General features: G+C 46.7%; 1 protein-coding gene across 1 annotated transcript in view; it reads left to right on the top strand.

Moving 5' to 3' along the window:
- Positions 1-1242: 1242 nt before the first annotated feature.
- Positions 1243-19355, top strand: part of C10H1orf21 (chromosome 10 C1orf21 homolog) — a 129806-nt gene continuing 111693 nt past the window's right edge. Inside the window, exon 1 of the mRNA XM_059822156.1 lies at positions 1243-1267. The gene's annotated coding sequence lies outside the window, so the exon portion shown is untranslated. The remainder of the gene's footprint in view (positions 1268-19355) is intronic.

Here is a 19355-nt window from a genome sequence, read left to right as displayed (position 1 = left end):
CCTCAACGTACTCAGACTCCTGCCCTGAGATGCTGTGGATGCTTGAGATGCTCTCCAGTGGGTGCTGAGCCTTCCTTCTCCCTAAGGAGAAGACAGTCCACCCACTGAGGTGCGTACAGGCTTTTAGGAAAGGGAGTGGGAATGTCCTTGCGCTCACCATCGCCCTTTCAGGGTACTGAACTGCTCGCACAAACACGGCGCATAAAAGGAGACAGCATATTAATGACAGCTCGACCTGAAAAAGTCCTATCCCTGCACGTTTTCTACCCCCACGCGCAAACAAGATTTCGGTGAGGTAATTAAAAAGCACAGCGCTGGTAATCACCGCGCCTTCATTCCTCACAGTCGATGGAAAAGGACAAGCTGGCTGGCGGGAGGTTTTTTTAAGGATTTCCAGAATGACTATAAAAATGACACAGTGCTATCCTTGCCCGTTAGTTGTGTTTGAAACAAAGCATTCGAAAGGGCACATATTTAATACTCGTTTACCACCGTTTCACGGGCAGTTACGAGACCCTTCATTTTAATTCGGGACATACTTTTAAACGTCTTTCTCCAGCATCCCAACCGACTGTGCACCTGCCCTGCCAGAAAAGGCCTGCCTCCCGCCCAGCCCCTCCGCCTCCCACCGGCCCCGAGCCTGGAGGTGACGGGGGGTCGCTCGGCCCCTCAGGCGCGGAGCGCAGGCGGGCTGGCTTGAGGCGGCGGCCGGGAAGGGGACCCCAGCACCGGCCGCCGCCTGAGGTAAGGCCGCCCCGGCTCCCCGCAGCCCACCAGGAAGGGCCGGAGCGGGGCCCGCCGCGGACAGGGGACGCTGCCGCCGCGCAGGCCCCGGCCCCCCGCCCAGGGCGGCGGTTGGGCGCCGCTCGGCCCCTCAGCCGGGAGGAGCGACGGGGGAAGCGGCCCCCCCCGCCCTCGCAGCCCCCCCCGGGGCGGGCCGGGCGCTCGGCCCCGCCAGCGGGAGGGGCGGGCGGTGCGCGGGGGCTCCTCCTCCGCCGCCTCTCCCCGCCTCCCCGCCGTGACGGCCGGGCGCGCCCCCCGCTCCGCGCCGCCTCTTCCCCGCTTCGACCCGCCCCGGCTCCCCGGAGAGGCCGCTCCGCGCCCGGCTGCCGCCGCCGCCGCTGCCGCCGCCGCGCTCGCACACTTAGTTGGAGCCGCCCGGTCCCCCGCGCCTCCTCGTCCTCTCCAGCCCGGGCCCCGAGCCGCGCCCGGCGCCTGCCGGGGGCTCTCCGCGGCGGGGGAGCCGCTCCGAGCGGCGGCTCCTGAGGTGAGCGGCCCCCGGGTGCCGGCGGGGGCGGGCGGCGGGGAGGGGGGGGCAGCCGCGGGCGGGGGGCCGGGGGGCGCCGCTTCCCCCGCCGAGGCCCGGGCCTGGGCCGGCGGTGGGCGCGCTGGGGCCGGGGCCGGGCGGAGCCCCCGCTCCGGGCCGGGGCTGGGGTCGAGGGCGGCCCCCCCGCGGGGCCGTGCCCGCCGTCGCGTCCCCCGGCCGCCGCGCAGCCTTTTTATTCCCTTATTTCTCCGTATCCCGCCCTCCCGCCCGATTCCTCCGGGCGATGTTTTATTCATGACCCCGCCGGGCTTTGTACGGGGAGCGGGCGCCTTCCCTTCCTCCGCAGTTCGCCGAGTGCTGCCAGAGCGCGGGGCTGGGCGGGGGGCGCGGAGGGGTCGCGGCTTGGAGGCGAAATGGCTGCAGGGTGGGCACGGTTTTCCCATCCGGGGGGGCAGGCCGGGGTTTGAACGGGCTCTGTTTGCTTTGGAGGGTGCTGGCGTTGCCGCGGCTCCGAAGTGGAGCGAGGCAGGGGGGTCTCTTGCTGCATTTCCCTCCGCTCGCAGGGGAGACGTAGCTCGCCGCAGGTCTGCTGGCCTCAGGGAGAAGAAACAAGTCACCGCAAGGCTTTCTGTAGATTTCTTTCAATATGTATGTATGTGTATCTTCTCTTTCAAGGGTTCAGCAGCAAGCGTATTGCAACACCAAATGCCCGTAAGCCAGGCGGCACTTACACCATCACCGAGTTAACTGTAGATGTCAGACTGTGCTTGCACTGATGTGATGTCAGATTCGTAATAACGCGCAGAAATGGTGAATTCGGTGCGGGCTGAGCGTGATGGAGACGGCACAGACCCAGCTGGCGTGGACAGACTCGGTGGAGTCTCTTTCTTCCCTGGTGCAGGGCCTGCTGCGTAGGTAGTCCCCCGGAGCAGGGAGATCGTAGGGGCGCTGGGATAATGGTTACAGATTCGTGGGTACTAGGGACTCAGAGGGGCAGATATTTGTGCCTGGAGCAGAGATAGTTAGCTTGCTTTCCCTTACAAAGGTATTCAGATATGCGTCGGTTAGGCAGTCGTTTGCTGATGCCGGTCTTGTCTGTAACTTCTGCGACGAGGCAGCCACCCTGGGCATCAGTCAAGAGGATGAATTTTGTTGCATGCTGTAGAAAACCGACTGTGATCAATAGGCGGTTTCGTGTTAGTCCCCGATACTGCCTCTTGATTTCTCATGAGCTGATCGTGGACTGGTGAACTAGAACTGAGAGATGCCAAAATATGCTCCTGGCCTTATTCAGTTTCCCGTTTGCCTGCCCTTCACCTTCCCCGTGCCTTGGTTGGTTGGATTTCAATGGAAAAATTCTGGTCCTGAGCCTGCTCAAAGAAATACATCTGTTCTGGTTTTGCTTTTCTAACTCGCTGTTTGATAATAGCCGTAAGGCGACGTGTTTGTGAAGATCTCCCGCGTATGGGGGCTGGAGGTATTTGCCCTTTGGTACAAGTGGCATGCACCGATACTGCTTGATGTTGTTTAACCTTATATTATCTTAAGTGTTGTATAATGAGGCAGCTTGATTTGTTTAAGACTTTGTGATGTTGTAATACAGTAATAATTATAAATCTTCTCATTGTCTGAAGAATCTTTAAATACTACTCTGTCTCAGGAGGTACTTCATGTGTGTTTATTTCCAAGAGGCGCAGGCATGGATGAGCAGTGTTTGACATCAGTCATGTTCGTTTTGGGGTGGGAGGACAGGAGCACTTTGGCACTAGTGCTTCAAGTTGTAATTTATGGGTGTGACGTCATGTGGTAGATAAGCTTTTATGGGATCTGGCATGTAAATTATGGCCTTTGTTTATATACGTGCAATTACTTGTTTGGAAAATCCACGCTGTATAGTTTGCTTAATAGCCTGCGCTGGAGCTGTGAATAAGATCTAGCAGAATGTGCTTTAATTGCACAATATTGTTCAGCGGTTGAAAACATTTCGCTTTACCTTGTGCTCGCAGCCTGCACCAGGTGTGAAGTTATTACGCTGCATCTGCACGCTGAGCTACGTCTTGTACGGTAGTCGGCTGTGAAAGCAGAGGGCAAGGCGCTTTTATTTTCTTCTTTCTCCATTATCTATTTCATTTTGGTTTTGTTTTTTTTTTTTTAAAAGAAGCGGGGTGCTGAAATGAGTGATTTCAGCTAATCTGCGCTGGAGAGAACAGCTTGGTTATTTAAGGCTGCTGTAGTTTGTTATGCAATCAGATTAACAAAGGTTGAAATGATCATTCAACTTTGGGTAAACAAATGAGATAGATAGATAGATAGATAGATATATAAACCAACATGGATTAGGGTGACTCCGTACACTGGAGAGATGTGCTGCCGTTAGTGTATTGCAAATATTGGACAAAAACACAATGAGTGGACACAGTAACGTAGTAAATAAATTTTTGGTAAACTTCTCAGCATTATAATGCACTTACTATTGATTGATTGTGCTCCAGGAGCTTCTGCGGTGTGTTAGGTGCTGCCCGTGTGCATGGGCGAACTTGCTCTCAGCTTCATTTAATTGACAGGCAAAGGCCTCGGCAAACGTCTTTGTGCACAGCCCGATCGTGCCTGGGGTGCTGTGCAGGCTCTGTGCTAATTGCAGCGCAGGTGTTGGGTCTAGGAAGATGACCAACGCTCAACTGGAAGCTTTTTAAATAAAATTTAAAAAAAAATTACGTAATTCCAAACACGTTTGCTGAAGCTGGCAGCCCCTCAACCAGTCCATTATTAGTTGGCCGTTTCTTTTTGTTGTTGTGGAAGCAGCGTTGCTGCAGGAGAGATTTTTAAGGCTCGTCTCCCTGAATCTGCTCAGAGAGGAGGCGATGACGTGCATGCTGCGCGGCAAAGGTCGGTGCAGGAGTAGTCGGCACAGACATCGCTGGTGTATCAGAGGTGAGACCCCACCCGGAGAGACAAGAGCCCATCTACAGAGGGGAAGGTGGAAGCCAGGGATGTGGGGGAAGTAGCTGGAGCGCAGGGAGGAGAGGCAGGCGTTTATCAGCGTTACGGCAGGATCCTCTCTTGTGCGCGCAGTGCCGCGCTCGGACCCCGGGCTGCGGTTGCAGCGCAGTGATCTCGCCTGGGCTCTGGTACTCTAGAATTGGACCTCGCTCTAAAAATACCGTAGCGTGAAATATGCCCGCTGTTATTATGGTATGCAGTGGCATCGTGTTTGGGGGAAAGGAGGAATAACTGACTCCTGGCAGTCAGCTTTCCGGAGGCCTTCGTGTTGGCGTGGAGTCTGAGCCCTTCCAACCTTCCTCTTGTTCGGGGAAAGGTAAGGTACCCTCGAGGATGCTGCTCTTCCGTCCTTGAGCAGAAGATGATGGAACAGGACTACATTTTGGATACACATTCAAAAATATTCCAGAAAGGGTTTTTTTTTATTATTATTACTACTTATTTCCTTGCTGGCTGTGTTTAATTCCATATAAGCAGGCATCTAATTGCAATGGGATTTCACAGGCGCTTGCAGATATATATCACTATGCTACTGGCTGATCTTCGTGCTCTGTAACATACTTGTGACTAAACGTACGCAAGCACATTTTGGGTATACTGCAATCTAGAGAGTTACTTTTGGGAATAGGTGATATTAAGGCTGTCGTATTGTAGGATGTTCGGAGAAGAGGCGGTGTGGAATGTGATATGCAATCAGTAATTTTAAGACTATTTCTTTTACTGGTACTAGGCTACTTCAGCTGGGGTTTACTAACAGGTTGGTATCTTGTCGTCTTCAATTTTGTGAACTGAATAAAAGCAGTTATTCTTGGTCAGACTGGAGATCTGTCTAGCTCAGGATCTTTCCTGATGGGGCCACTTACAGGTGTGTAGGAAAAACTGTAACTACCAAGTTCTCCTCCTGGTAAACCTTCCAGCAGTCATCGCTCTAGGAGATCTTTGGGCTGGCAGTTCCACTGAGGCTGTTGTGTTTAATAGCTGCTGATGGTTGTCTTCTCGGAAAAATGTCTAATTTGTTTTGAAAAACTTTATGGCATTAGTGTTCACAACATCCTGTGTTGGTGAACTCCCAGTATAATTGTGCACTTTGAAAATTATTTGATTTTATTTGTTTTACGGCTTGCCGTTTGAAGTGCCTGCCCTGTGATTTTTGTCTGAATTCTGGAAGAATATCTTCCTTCTTAAATTTTTACATAGAAAAGTACTGTGTATGGGGTTGTTAACAGCTCTTAGAACATATATAAAGATAACTGCTAGATGTTTGCAGTAAGGTATGCTCCCAGCCCCATTTGCAGTCTCCTTTCATAGATGCGTACCCTTACAGCTGTTGCATTTAGGTGACTACGTGCAAAAAAAATGTTCAAATACAAGAAGTGATGTGACTTCTGCAGCTATACATCCTGTACATACATTGCAGTAAGTCTTGGTTCAGAACGGCTCAGATGGCAAAAGAGTTGCTGTATGCCAAGGAGTGACTGACTTCGGCAGCGTTGTTTGAAGTTCTTACCAAAGTAAATCTTTGCAAGGTATCTGGTGCAACATTTTAGGCAATGTGGAAGGATGCGGAAAACAGATTTTTAAAATTGTATTAAAGAGCCTGAAGTTAAGAAATACAGATTCCAGTAAGCGCAGAATCACGCAGTAAAAGCAATGACTCGGTCCCTGAATTGTTCTTTAGGTTAGCTTTCAGCACGTCATCCTGGACCATTCCAGGAATAGCTGGGTGTTAAAAAGTTGTGTTTTAAATTCCACTTTTCCTTCGTGGGGCAGGGAAGCAGGAGCTTTCGACTGTGAGTTGAGCTACAGCATTTGCTTTTGCACTGGTGGTGCAGGAGTTGGTCTGGGTTATGGGGGCCATCTGGGTGACAGAGTTTGTTGTACTAGACTTTGCTACTGGTGGTAATGAAACGGTTGTATGAAAAGAAGCCCTCCAAAGGTTGGTAATTTATTTATTATTAAGGCAGCTTCTGAAATCCTATTGAAAAAAATGGGTCAAATTCTCACGGTTTTTAAAGCAAACAGAAAATCTTCGTCTTGTCATTTCTCCTGTTATTCCACCCTTAAGCCTGTAAGCTTATGATTAAAGTGGGTGGAATTTCAGCTTACTGGTTTATGGGTGGGATAATAGTAGAGAGTGACCAGACAAACGTTTTCTGTTTGTTTTAAAAATAGAGACACTTACATAATAATGCTCTACACAACAACAGTACATGCATATGAATAAGATCTCTGCAACAGAGTATTAATCCAACAGCATCCCTTGCCTGCCTGTCTGCTGTGGCTTGCTTCAAAGGAAGGTAATTCTGGAGTGAAGAGATGCCAGTGTCAAGTGATTTAACTGGAGTATTGGTCCAGTCCTGAACAGCCTTTAGGCAGGGCTCTGGGTTAGAGGTTTGGAGAAATAGATTTTTAAACCAGCTCTTAGTTTGTTATCTGAATCAGGGAAAACCATTATTTCTCCGCTGTGGAGCACCGTCTGTCTGTTTGTGTTTTGAGTTGTTTGCAGAGATTCATCTCTTAACGTATGGCGTGCGCTTAGTAAAACCGAGGCCCCATTTTTGAGAGCGGAGTGCTATTGCTAATAAAAAAAAAAACCAAAACCACCAAACCAGTGAACATGTCTGAAAGCATCAGGATTGCATCAGGGTCTTCCCTCTTAACTACGGAAGCGGCCTCAGTTTGTTTTTCTTCTGTCTCTGTATCTCTAACAGAAAGCAATAGACTTTATCCATCAAGTTTGGAAAAAGATGAAAAGCAAGTTCACTTGAAATATGTATTTAATAGGAAGAATTTTCCAGGATCTATATATACAGGTGGGCATTTTCCCAAAAGTGTGTGTTAGGCGTTGAGGCCGTAACTATGTTGTTGCTAACCAAAATTGTAGCCCTGAACGCATCTATAAATACCATAGCCTCACCCTTTTGACGCTGTGAAACGATACGTAGCTGGAATCATTTCATACATCAGGATATAAAAGGACCTTGGTCAACTTGTGCTTTTATAATAAACAAGGAGAAGTTTATCCAAGTTGCTCAGTAGAGGAGTATACCCACACAAAGTCAGCTCTTTATTTGGGGAGGGACTTACCTCTTAGACTTTTCTCCTTAGGATTTTTATCTCATCCCATCCCAAGTTTTTATTAATAAAAGCAAAGCAACTTTAATGTGATTACGCATGTTTGGCAGACAGACCTCTGCGTTTTAGAGTCGTGGCTAATTAGATTTGCGGAGCCTGTGCAATTTAGGATATTGGGCAGGGAGATTGTTTTAGCAGGAAGACACAGAGGAAATTGCTGTCCCTCCCTTTCTTTTGGTTTTCTGTGAACTTTGCAGGTTTCTAGACGATGTGCTGATGTTGGTGTGCCATTCCTGGGGAAACGGGCTTGTTGAAGTTCACCTTTCTGTATGGAGAATTCCTTTTAAATTGTTATTCAGTAACGTTCTGAATATTGCATATTTGCACATCTCTACTAGAAAACAGTCTGAGGGAAGAATCGGCTGGTAAAACAAAACAAATGCTGTCTTTTTAAGGGCTGGTGACAGGCTGTGAGCCCATTTCAGCTTCAACTTTGAGGGATGACTAAGATGTTTCTCTCTTCTGGCAATACCCCGTTTGGATCCTGCCACTTAATTTTTGTCTCCAGGCCTGCTCATCTCAGCTGCGTCTTACAGGGAATGCAGCTGATGTGCAATAAACGTACCGACAAAACGTGCAGGAGTTTGGTCTTGTGTTGCAGATGGATTTGCACAGCACCCCGTCGCCGGGAAGCTGCCTTCAGCTCTCTGAAGTAGGGTGTTTGAAGATGGGCTCTGGGCTGCCGAGCGTGGTTGGCCGCGTGATGCTGAAGGACAGGGTACGGCTCCTTCTCTTCCAGTGCAGTTGCTCTCGTTACGTACGCACAGTAGCTGTGGTCTGGTGGATGCCCAGAGGCTCAGCTTTCTCTTCTGAGCCTTTATTTTTGCAGGAATCTGAAATAGCAGAACCGACGCTGCTATTGAATAAGCCGGGCTGAATCTAGGGGAGCAGATCGGGCAGCTCTGCCCTTCACCCACCACAGAAATGCACAGAGGAGAAACTCGTATGAGTACTTTAGGGACTTGTTTGATTAGTGGGTGAAAGAAGAGCCAACCAGGGTTTTCTAATATTAGTCTCTGTTATTTTTACCACTCAAAGTTCTTATGCACATAGTAGTTTTTTCTTATGATTTATGTTTTTAAATTACTACCTAGTTTTCAGGTGTGGGAGCCTATCATTTCAAAGTGCTACTGCAATGAAAATCAAAACCTCCTGATGAACAAGCTTCTGAGAGAATTTCTGTTTTTTTTCCTCTCTTGAAAAAAAAAATAATATAAGAGGAAGCTGTATCCGTTCTGCTTTGGTCATGTCAGATAAGGTGTATCTTTGAGATGAAAAAGTCTTGATGCTTGGAGGAGGGGAGCGCTTCTTTCTTTTGTCTCAAAGGTTGCAGCGGAGGATACTAATTAACCACCGAACAAATTGGGTGAATTGGGGAGTCTGCCTTTGCTATCGCAGTGAAAATGTTTTGTTTGGAAGAGCTGCGCGAATTACACCCGCAAGCGTTCATATAGAGATAAATCAGCCCCTGGCTGCCCAAAATCTTCCTGTTTCAGTCTGCAGAAATATGCCAGGAAAGCTTTTGAAATGGCAACAGCCAGTCTGCATGTTCTGGAGCAGATTGTGTACCGGAGACCGCGGCACAGCCCTGAGCAAAGACGTCAGCAGCGAGGAGTGACTGTCATCCCCAACACAAACAGACAGACTCCATCAGCATGACAGACCGGCGAAGGGTGATGCAACGCTAATGGGCAGATCATGATGATTGTCAGCTCAGAATATAGGGTTTGTTTGTTGTTCTTCCCCAACGACAGCAGCTGACTCTGAGGTGGATTTTCCTATAACTAGCATTCTGCATCTTTGACATTTTGGCAAGAGTGAGACTATTTCCTAAAAAAAAAAATCATAATGGAATAAGAGGCCTCAGGCTTAGTAACAGCATTTAGAAGAATAATAGATGCTCAGCCTTGTGAAACTACATTTAGTTGTACATTTATTTGGGGATTTTTACAAGCATAATGGAAAATTATGCACTTGACTCTTTGCTGAGTTGCAGTGGGATTCAGGGGACCTAATTTCCTTAAGAATATGAAAATCCCAGGCTTTGTGATATAACTTGTGTTTGCCTTTACACTTGTGTCCTAGTCTCTGAGCCTTTTTTCGTCAACAGCAAATGCTTGGGTGCTGCAACAGAAGTAGTTTAAAAGTCAATGATTTGAAAGGAAAAAAGCTGGAGCTTCTTAGGTGTGTGGGGACTGGATGAAGTAGGATTAATCTGGCATTAGAGCAGAAATTTGTGAGAGAAGCCCGGTCAAGTGACTGGCTGGAGAGAGGGGGGGTTCATGAAGTCAAAGTCATTCTTTCAGCCAAAGGGGATCAGGCTGACATCTTTGTGACAGGGGTTTTTGCCTGGCCTCTCCCACAGGCTCCGGGTGGCTGTCATGTACTTCCTCCACAATTGCTTGGCATTCTGCGAGCTCAGGCCTTAAAAAAAGACCCTCGAAGTGAACAGCTTTCCAGAAGGTCATTAGAAATTTAATACTACAATTTAACGAGGTTTGTGAGTTACCTCTAACACAAATAACAGTGCTGACGACTGCTTTTCAATTATTAATTTTTGTACAGCCTGTTGTTGGCCATTAAGATGGGTTGTCTATGCAAAGTGGTTCCATAAAATGCAAATTATTAGCTTCTATGTGGGTCAGAAAACATTGCCTACTTGGTGTAGCCCTTGTAGTTAAATAGACTCCTTTGTTAAGCAAATAATTTAAGCACTGGTTACTCTTAGCAGTGTCAAAAACGTACATGAATTCTTGCTGAGCGTAAATAAAGCGTTTCGGCTTTGAATTATGACTGCAGGATTTGGCTTAAAAACTATTTTGGGGCCACAGGCACAGCCCAAAGCCGGGGGACGTACGTGGCTCCGCTCCTGGAATGGCGTCAGGATGGAGGATGACTCAGTCACCCCTGCAACTTCCTTGTTGCTCCAGAAAGGTAGTGATTTATTGTGGGACTGTGTCAGCAGTAAATAGCCATCCACCCAGCGCTGATTCAGCCACTCCGAAAGTGGTAGTTAAGGATGTGCGCCCCGTCTTTGCCTCCTCGGTGCCTCCCAGCTCCCTTCCCACCCATCAGCTGCGGAGGGTGTAAACAAAGACGTAGCCTTTCCTCCCCCATACTTTGACTGCTGGCCAGGCGGCCGTGTGAGGCTGCGAGCGGAGATCTTGTTCTTGCAGATAGACGCGCGCTGCACGCCAGCGTCGAGATTTGGATGGCGTTCCTGTTGAGTCAGGGAAGATTGGCTGTGCAAAGCCTGCGGGGTTTGGTCTTCTGAGGGCGCTGAGGTTGAAGCAATAGTAAATGTGGCGGAATCAGCACGTAGTGCTGTTGCTGCTGGGTGAAAAATTGGTCCAAACCCTTCCAGGCCCTGCCCTGGCCTTCCTTTGTAGGCAGAACAGGTTGGGCAGCAGCACGGGACCAGAGGAGACTACAAAGAAGAAGGTGAAGTTCACCGAGAACGTTCATTAAGTGCTACAGGTCGAGGACGCTTGTTTTTCTGGGGTTTATGTTGGCTTGCAGTACATAAGGAGGAATTTCTTTGCTCCTGTTGTTATGATTAATGAGAAATAAGGCAAGTAGTTGTTTTACTGCTGGCTTTCCCCTCCTGCCTGCCCTCCAAAAGATACCCCAAGGTACAAAAAACTGCCAGTCTAAAAGCCTGATTCTGAAATAAAGCACTCAATTTCAGATACATCAATGATCCTACCGATGTCAAGATTGCGATGGAGAACAGCATCCTAATGGCAATATCTCCTCCCATCTCTTCCACCCTGCTTTCCCAAAAGCGACTGCTATCCTGGGAAAGCACATGAAGAACCCACTTGCTGTTTCTTCTCATCACAGCCCTTTTCTTTTTAGTGGAGGGCAAATACCAGGATAATTGTTGTGTTCCTGTATTTTTTTTGCCTTAAGCCAAATGCAGAAGAAACAACTCTTTTTTCTGAGGCTTTTTTTGCATTCAGTGTATGCTTTGAAAAGGCACATAACAGGCTGTTGTTGGCCGTAATCAGTGTTAGCCGCTTCCCAAGACATGGTCTCTCGCAAGACGAAGGTAAGTTTTAATGCGGTGCTTGTGAGAGGCAGAGGTGGGACAGAAGATCCCAGGTGAATTAACCATGCCAAGGAAACTATCCCAAAAAAATCTGCTGTGGATTTTCTGAGCGTGTGAGATCAGCTCCTCTTTTGATCTTGGCCATGACTGAATATCCTCAAGAATAAAAGCCACAAGTAAGAATGGAGGTGGCCCTGAAGACTTCCTGGTTTCGCTTTGATGGTTGTTACCTGGTGAATCGCACTGTCCTGTTTGCTGACGGCTTCTCTTTATGAGTAAATTGGTGACCTCTGTGCTTTTCCAGCCTTTCAATTTCTCCTTCCTCTCTTCCCTACTTACAATGTTCCATTCTTTCTCTTTACTTGCTGCCAACTCCTGCAACATCTCATGAACGTGCCTGAAATGTGTTTTGTATTGAAATGGTTTTATTGCTTTGAAAATGCTGAGGGTGGTTGAATTTAAAAAAAAAAAAAAAAGAAAAAAGAAAAAAAAGGTTGTGTGTGAGCTTCACAGTCTGCTGCTTCTGTGCCAATAAAGCCAAACTCCATGGGCTAGGCTCAGTATCTGTAAGGTCTCTTCAAAGGGCGAGCTGAGCTGAGGTGCTGTCTGTGGGAATGCTGATCTGGTCTCGGCGCTGAGGGGAAAAAAACAGTGTTGGAGGAGATGCAGGGACCTTTCTGTATCATCAGACTGCACGACTGGTTTTGTATCTTGATTTGAATGTCAAAGAAGAGATGGAAAACAGAAATGGGAGTGACTTTCACCCTTAAGGTAATGTATGCCTCTTGGTGCTAGGGATTGTGAGCTGACTTACCAGTCTCTAGTTCATAATTTCTACCGGGTCATTAGCCAGCACGTCTAGTAGGCTCAATTGTTTGGCTAGTCACCGGAGGTACTCTAAGACAAAGTTTAAAATTGATGAAAATTACAGCGGTCTAAGGTGCTGTGTTCGTTGTACTTACCTGGAAATTTAGGAGTATACCCTTGGTGCTGCCTGCAGCTGCCTTGAGTAGTTCCCCTGGTTTTTATCCTGTTTGCTGCTTTGTTATAAATCTATACCAGAAAGGCTTGGATGAAATGAGTGCCCGTGAGGGAAGTTTTAGGGAATATTGGGAAGAAGTATAAAGGAGAGCAAGCATGCACCAGAAAATCAGCTTCAAAGCATGTAGTAAGGAGGAAAAAATGTACATGCTTGCAGATATTGCTGGAATATCAGAAGGATTTCATGGGGTAGTGAATGGTGACCAGGGTGGGAGCTGCAAGACCGCAGCTCTTTTTCCTGAGAGGTTGTGGGGCTGCCGTGACTGGAGTTGTCCATTCATGTTCTTTGCAGCTGCGACGGTATCTTTATGGCATCCAGCGTTGTAGGACTCTGATCTTGTTCTGTGCCTTGTTATCAGAAAAATGAAAACAGGTCCCCTTTGATTTTTTAATTTTTTTTCTCTGTAGAGTGAAATCTGGATTATTTTTCTAAATCCCTTGATCAACTTGAACCTCAGTAGCTTAATTCTGTTCTCATAACTAATTTGCTTTTCAAATACTAGTTTTAAGTTCCTAGTTACGAAGAGGAGTATTTCCTATTGCTGTCTATGGCAAGTACTAATGCTCCCAGTTCAGTCCTGGGGCTGGCGTGTCCGTTGCTATTTCCTGGTGGCTTTTGTAGCTGTTCTTTCCCCGCTTCTGCAGGGTGAAGACAGTGCTGATTGATTGCAGGTTTATATTGCTAATAACTATAAACAAGCAATTCTGACTCATTGGTCGTGGAAGACAGAAGTACAATCAAATATTCTGTCTATGTTAATTTGTTTACATACAGGGAAATTATGTAAATATCAGTGCAGATTAGGTTTAGGCCCTCTGTGCGCTTGTATTCGATACCCCAGGGCCAGAACTGGGTATTGCTGAAGTCACGGAGAATTTTGCTGTTGAGCTTGGTAAGCCTAGGATTTAGCTTCCGAGTGTTTAGAGGCACAATGGTTTTTAATACTGTTAAATGCAGTAGAAGGATTCTTGTGGCTTTACATTACCATTAAAGCCATAATCACAGATGTGTGAAAGGACAGAGTAAGCTGAAAACACGTCTTTCAGGCTTTCTGATTGCCCTCTTTAGAAGGTGTACAGCTCTCCTGTGCATCTGGCTTTCGCTTGTCCCCCACCACCCCCCATCCCTTCCCATGGCCCCTACCTACCTCGTACAGACTGGAGCCTGCAGGCACCTTGGGTTTAGCATGGACTGAAAACTAACACTGAAAAAGAAGTTCAGAGTAATGGTTGGCCACCACGATGCCCAGCAAAGGAGGTGTTGTGTGGGCATCGTTGGGGGCTTTCTCTTAGCAGCGCTGTGCAGGTGGGGTTGGCTAACTCTTCATTTTTGGGGTAGGAGCAGGGCCTGGGCATGCTGTTTCTGGGTCATTGCCATCAAGAGTTGGTATCAATAAGCCAAGAAGTGGTATGGAGAGCAGGAATAGCATGTCTGTTCATAAAGGTATTAAGGAGGTGGCAAGGTAGAGGGCTGGAGATGAAATGTGAAGAGCTAAACAGCTGATGGCACGAGGCTGGGAACATGAGCAGGAGAAAATGAGACACGGACTAACGAAACCAAAAAGCACTTGCTGTTGAAAAGGAAATTGTGTAAGGGCACACGTATGCTTTGCGTTACTATCTCAAGGTGTGTGGTCAAGGGGGCAGAAATGATCAAATGCTTCCTTCTCCTGTTCTTCATATGGTGTGTACTACGAATAAAAGCTTTCTGAGTGAGAGGCTCAGAGCCAGAGCCGTTTTCTGTAGGCTGTGTTGCAGGATGCTGGGCTTCGTGTCGCTTTTCCTTTTAGAGGCAGCGATGCAAGAAATGAGCCTGTCAAAACAACGAGGACAGAGCCTGTCAAAACAACGAGGACAGAGCCTGCTCTCCGGCAGTGGGCTGTAACCAGGGGTGGTGGTGCCACATCCTAAAGTTGGGTCTTGGGCTGGTCACCCCCCGATGCCAGTGACACCCCAGGGTCTTGTGGGAGGCACCCAGTAGTGCCTGGCTCTTTGTGCACCCTTCCCTTGTAATGGGTGAGATACAGTTGGGCTGGATTCAGCCAGGAGATTCACCGGTTGAATCATGCTGAGCAATATCACTAGCTATGGGCAAGGGAGAAGAGGAAGGAAATAATCTGGTCTCCGGTTAGAGTTTTTCTACAACTCTGCAATGTTAAAGATCAGTCACAAAGGTTGTACATATTCCACTTGTGAATTGCAGTGATTTTGCTTAATGCGCTTCACTGATTCCTCCTGTTGTCTTTTCCAGGTGGAAATGTTAATATTCCACTTAGGAGCAGTATTTCTTGTGATCTCTGGCTGCGCCTCTTGTTTGTCTCCTAAACCTTCTCTCTTCTACCACAAACCACTTAGGTAACTGGTGTTACGGCAAAATAATCACCATTTGTATTAGTTCCCTGATTCTCAGCAGCGCTGGTTTGTACTCCGGTATTTGAAATTGCAAGACAGACAAATAGACAAGTGCGCAAAAGGCAGAGCAACAGCAACAAGAAACAAAGAAATTGTATTTGATTAAAATCCATTTCACCGTGGTACCTTAACTGTAGCTAATCGGAAGTATCTCTCTGGGGGAGAACTAGGGGTAAGGATGAAGTTTTATGGATGAGCCTTCACTTGTTCAACCTGGGACAGGGCTTGGTGAAAGAAATCATAGGCTTATCACGGCACCGATGTTCTGTTGGGAAAAAGGGGGCAGTGGCTCACCCTGCAAACACTGGCTGTGGGAATACATTCACTCTCATGATTTCAGCAGCTTTTACTGGTTAACAGTCCTGCTAACGTACCTGCTTTGTAGGATCAAGGCTTGTTTGTATTTGTTTTATGTCCACCACCCTTACCGTCTTGTGTCATGCAGCAGACCTGCAAAACCCAAACCAGCATGAATTTCCGCGGAGTTTCGTGTTGCCGCTTGTGTTGGCACACAGTATATTTGACAGGAGAAGTACTGGCAGGACACCAAAGAACAGGAGCTATCTTGTAGGCCAGCAGATGTAATGGAGGTAGGGCACTGTGCCTGCTGCAGTAGGGCCTCGTATCCAAGACTAAGTGCTTTAGTGCTGGTTTTGAGTGGGGAAGTTTGTGTGTGTAGTATCTGCAAAGCCCTAGGCAACATAAAGTTGTGTCATGGGTGTCTTTTCTTTATTGGTTTAACATTTTTAAAAGTTTCTAAATGTATAAAATGCTAAAAGCTTAAACTTAAAAAACCCCCACCTTTAAAGAAGTTCCTCGGTTAAGTTTACTTGTAACTCAAAATGATTTCTTTATGATGGAGCTTCCTCTCACCAGCACTAACGCCGTTTCCCATTTTGTTTTGCTTTTCTTAAGTTTCCCCTCGCCACATTACGAATTGTGTTACCTTGGCACAAGGAAACTTTGGATGAGATCAGGTGTCATTCTGGGAAGCACAGTCGTGACCCCTCGGCAGGGAGGTTGGCTTCCCAAAGCTCACGAGGTAGAGAGGAGCAACCAAGGGTGAGTGGGGACCAGGGAAATGGGCAGGAGAGCCTGATAGGTGACCCTGTGCCACGACGATCGATCCACGTTGACTTGCTGTGTTGCGTTTAGCACAACTTTAGTTACACCTTGAATCACAGAGGAAAAAGCTGTCCCTGTACGTGGGTTGGGGTAGGAGAGTGCATTACGTGGTGGTTTCGCTGTGTACTTGATCTGTATTCCTACACCCTTTCCCAGGTATCTGCTTTTGGTTTCTGTTGGGGGCAGGATGAAATGGACCTTTAGTCTGACCCAGCGTAGTTGTTGAGAATATTTTGTGTTGTCAGCTCATCTTTAAAGTCTTGTGTGGGCTTGTAGTGTCTATGTAGAACAGCTTGGGGGACCAGGAGGTTTGACTGCAGGCTTCCTGGGGAAGGAATTGCCTCTTTATTTGTTTTTGGACATCCCCAGCTGAGCTTATTGGATAACAACAGCTTCAGAAAGCAGAAGAATGTAATGGAAGTTTGCTGTCAAATTTAAAAAAAAAAAAAAAAAAAGCTCATTTCTGCCACACATATAAGAGCAGAGGGCTGGAAAGATGGAGCCTTCTTTTGCCTGTGCTGCGCTACTTGTCCTTCAGTTTCCTGCATGTGAAAAGGTATAAAAATGCAAACCACCTCTATGCAGCACATGGGGACGAAGGCGTAAAAGCTCAGTGAAATAGCAAAGTATTTCCCCCATTCATAAAAAGGAGCAACTGTTCTGTTGGGTTGCAAGGGGGGTTGCCTATCTTTCATTTCTTTTATAGTGTATTCTCATCTTCCTCTCAGATGAGTGCTAAAAGAAGTGCTGGTATGCTTGCAGTCTCCGAGGAATGATGGATTATCATCCGTTAAGGGACTGACTGTCTAACTGAAATAGTGAATTTTGAGCACTGTGTGAGTGCGCTTGCTCCTTGTGTGTTGTTACTGAGTGGCTGTGATGTATGAATGCTTGCTAGTGGGAAAACTTGTTTTCATGTTTATACACTTAATGATTGGTTTTGGTAACAAACTTATTTTTAGACTCTCTAAACCAGCAGAAAAATGAACTTACTTTTTAGAGTTGGTCACTTCTTTTTTAAGATTGCATTTCTTTCCCCCAAAGTCTGCAAGTAACACTTTCACCCATGTTTCCTCACCTTATGCGCTGCAAATCAGAAGACTCCTTTTTTTCCTCCAAATTTAACTTTTGCAGGAAATTAGCAATGTATTCTGTTCTCCATCAGATTCCTCCCTTAGCTGAGGACAGCATATCATGACAGAAGTGATTAGCCAGCAGCTCTTTAAGCATAAAGGGTTTGTAATGTCCAGCCAGCTGAAATGCTTCTGTTCTTTAAGATGAGTGAGAGCACTGCAGCCTGTGACTGCGTGCCATCCTTCAAAGTCCCCTCCTCAGTTTTAATTGCCACTAAACCTGCCTGCGGTTTGCTTTCATTTTATAAGACAAAAATACATGTAGGATTTGCGGATTCAGAGTCACGCCTTTGTGTTGGCTGTGCGGCTGAACAAGTGTGAGTCTAGTGCGTGGTTAGGGCTATGCTGTTTCTTTTCTGTGTTTCTGTGTCTTCCAAATGAGTTCACATCAGCTTTTTTTAATAAGTGAATGCTTTATAAGCTAAGTAAAATGTATTTTTATTAATTTGATGTGAACACAAGCAAAAATACAGAACAAAAGGCAAATGCAAACTTACAAGAAAATACCTGTAATAAAGGCTCTCCTTACATGAGTTCTGTTTTAAGTGAATCGAAAGCATTAGTTATTTGTATATGTGTGTGTGTGTGTGTACACATGTATTTATTTAATCGCAAAAACTACTGCATATCCCTTGATAGCGATACGAAGTGGTGTTTGACTGGGTATCGGAGTCGGCAGTGGATGGCCATCTGCTGTGCATCGCTTGGATGCGGGTTTGTAGCTGCAGATGCCCATCTGCACCTCCCACCCGTTTCTGCTGCTCGCCCGTTGCCACGGGCCTGTGCAAAATCCGGTGGGTAAGATGACTTGCACAAAACATTGATTGCTGCCATACCCATTGCACTCTTAATGCTACTTAGTCACGCTATTTGCTGACGCAAAAGAAATTATATACTCTGTGCTGATGTGAGAGCAGTAATAATATAAACGCACACACTTCTGAAAAGTAACTCTGATCAAAGGCGCAAGTGTCCATAGCATAAGGTGTACGTAACTGAAGGTATATTTGCAATATCGATAATTATGGTAGCTTTTCAATAAGAGCAGTGCGTATGAAGATACAGTAGGGCAGATTGCAGTGCAGGCCAGCTGCCCAAATAAATACCGAGTGTCCCCTGATGTCCCTGAGATCAGTGTTGGGGACAGGCAGAGCCACTACCTGCAATTCCAGGTTGGGTACCTTTTGCCTATTCTGAGTTAATTAGTGATTCCTGTGCAAATTGAATTGAGTCACAGTGATTATTGCGGTGTCCGCACTTAAGGAAGCGTGTACAGGTACGTAAAGATTTTTGGAGAAGCAGGTGGGTATGGCGCAGGTAGACCACGGCAGCACTGAGCGTTTGGTTTCTGCTGGCTCCTTTTGCTTTGCCTTGTGCACCAAAGACTCCTTTGCCCTTAACTTTCACTTTTCCCCCCTTTTTAAATGTGTTAATTGGCCTTCAGCCAAAAGATGTTGCTGCTGAACCCTTTAGAAGTGAAAGCCAATCTAAACATTCAAGCGCTGTATATAGTCAAGCGCTTTGTCTGGGGTGATCTTCAGAAGCGTGAAGCAGCTACAGCAGCAAATCTGCTTGAGCATCTCCTGTGGTCTGGAGCTTTGGAAACCCATCGTGGTTGTGTTTTCGGTGTCAGCAGTTGCCCCGCTCGCAGTGGCTTTCCTTTCTCCTTTGTCAGCTTTGGGAGGGAGCAAACTTGAAGCTGAAGGAGAAGATAAGTGGAGGCTGAAATGAATATTTAAGCACTTCTAGATTTATTTCGCTGACAAATAAAATCGCCGTTTGATTTCTGCGGGAGGAGCGTTTGGCAGAGCCTTGCCAAATACTCCAAAAAAGGAGCTGGAGAATGTTAAACACAAACCCCACAGCATTTGATGGGAGTTTATTCTGTTGTTTCAGTAGTGACTCATCTCCAGAATGATCCATCCACTTCATTATGTGTATGTGGGGAAAAAAAAAAACCTGGCAAAGGTCTTGGAGCCACCTATGAAATGCAATGTCCTGTTCAATTATTGCTTAAAGCAACTGGATATCTTAAGCCCTTAGGCAATTTTGGGAGTTGTGCTGGCAAAAGTTGTTTGCAGTCGAATCTTGTTCACGTCTTGTTAGACATCCTATATTTTTAAAAGAGTGTGGGACGAGGAGGAAATGGTAGGTATGATTTTCTTTTTCTGGGTGGACAGAATTGTTGTTT

The sequence above is a fragment of the Gavia stellata genome, chromosome 10, assembly GCF_030936135.1.
Source record: "Gavia stellata isolate bGavSte3 chromosome 10, bGavSte3.hap2, whole genome shotgun sequence".
Classification (NCBI taxonomy): Eukaryota; Metazoa; Chordata; class Aves; order Gaviiformes; family Gaviidae; genus Gavia; species Gavia stellata.
The sequence above is the reverse complement of the archived record's forward strand: the minus strand, read 5'-3'. Positions and strand labels throughout refer to the sequence as shown.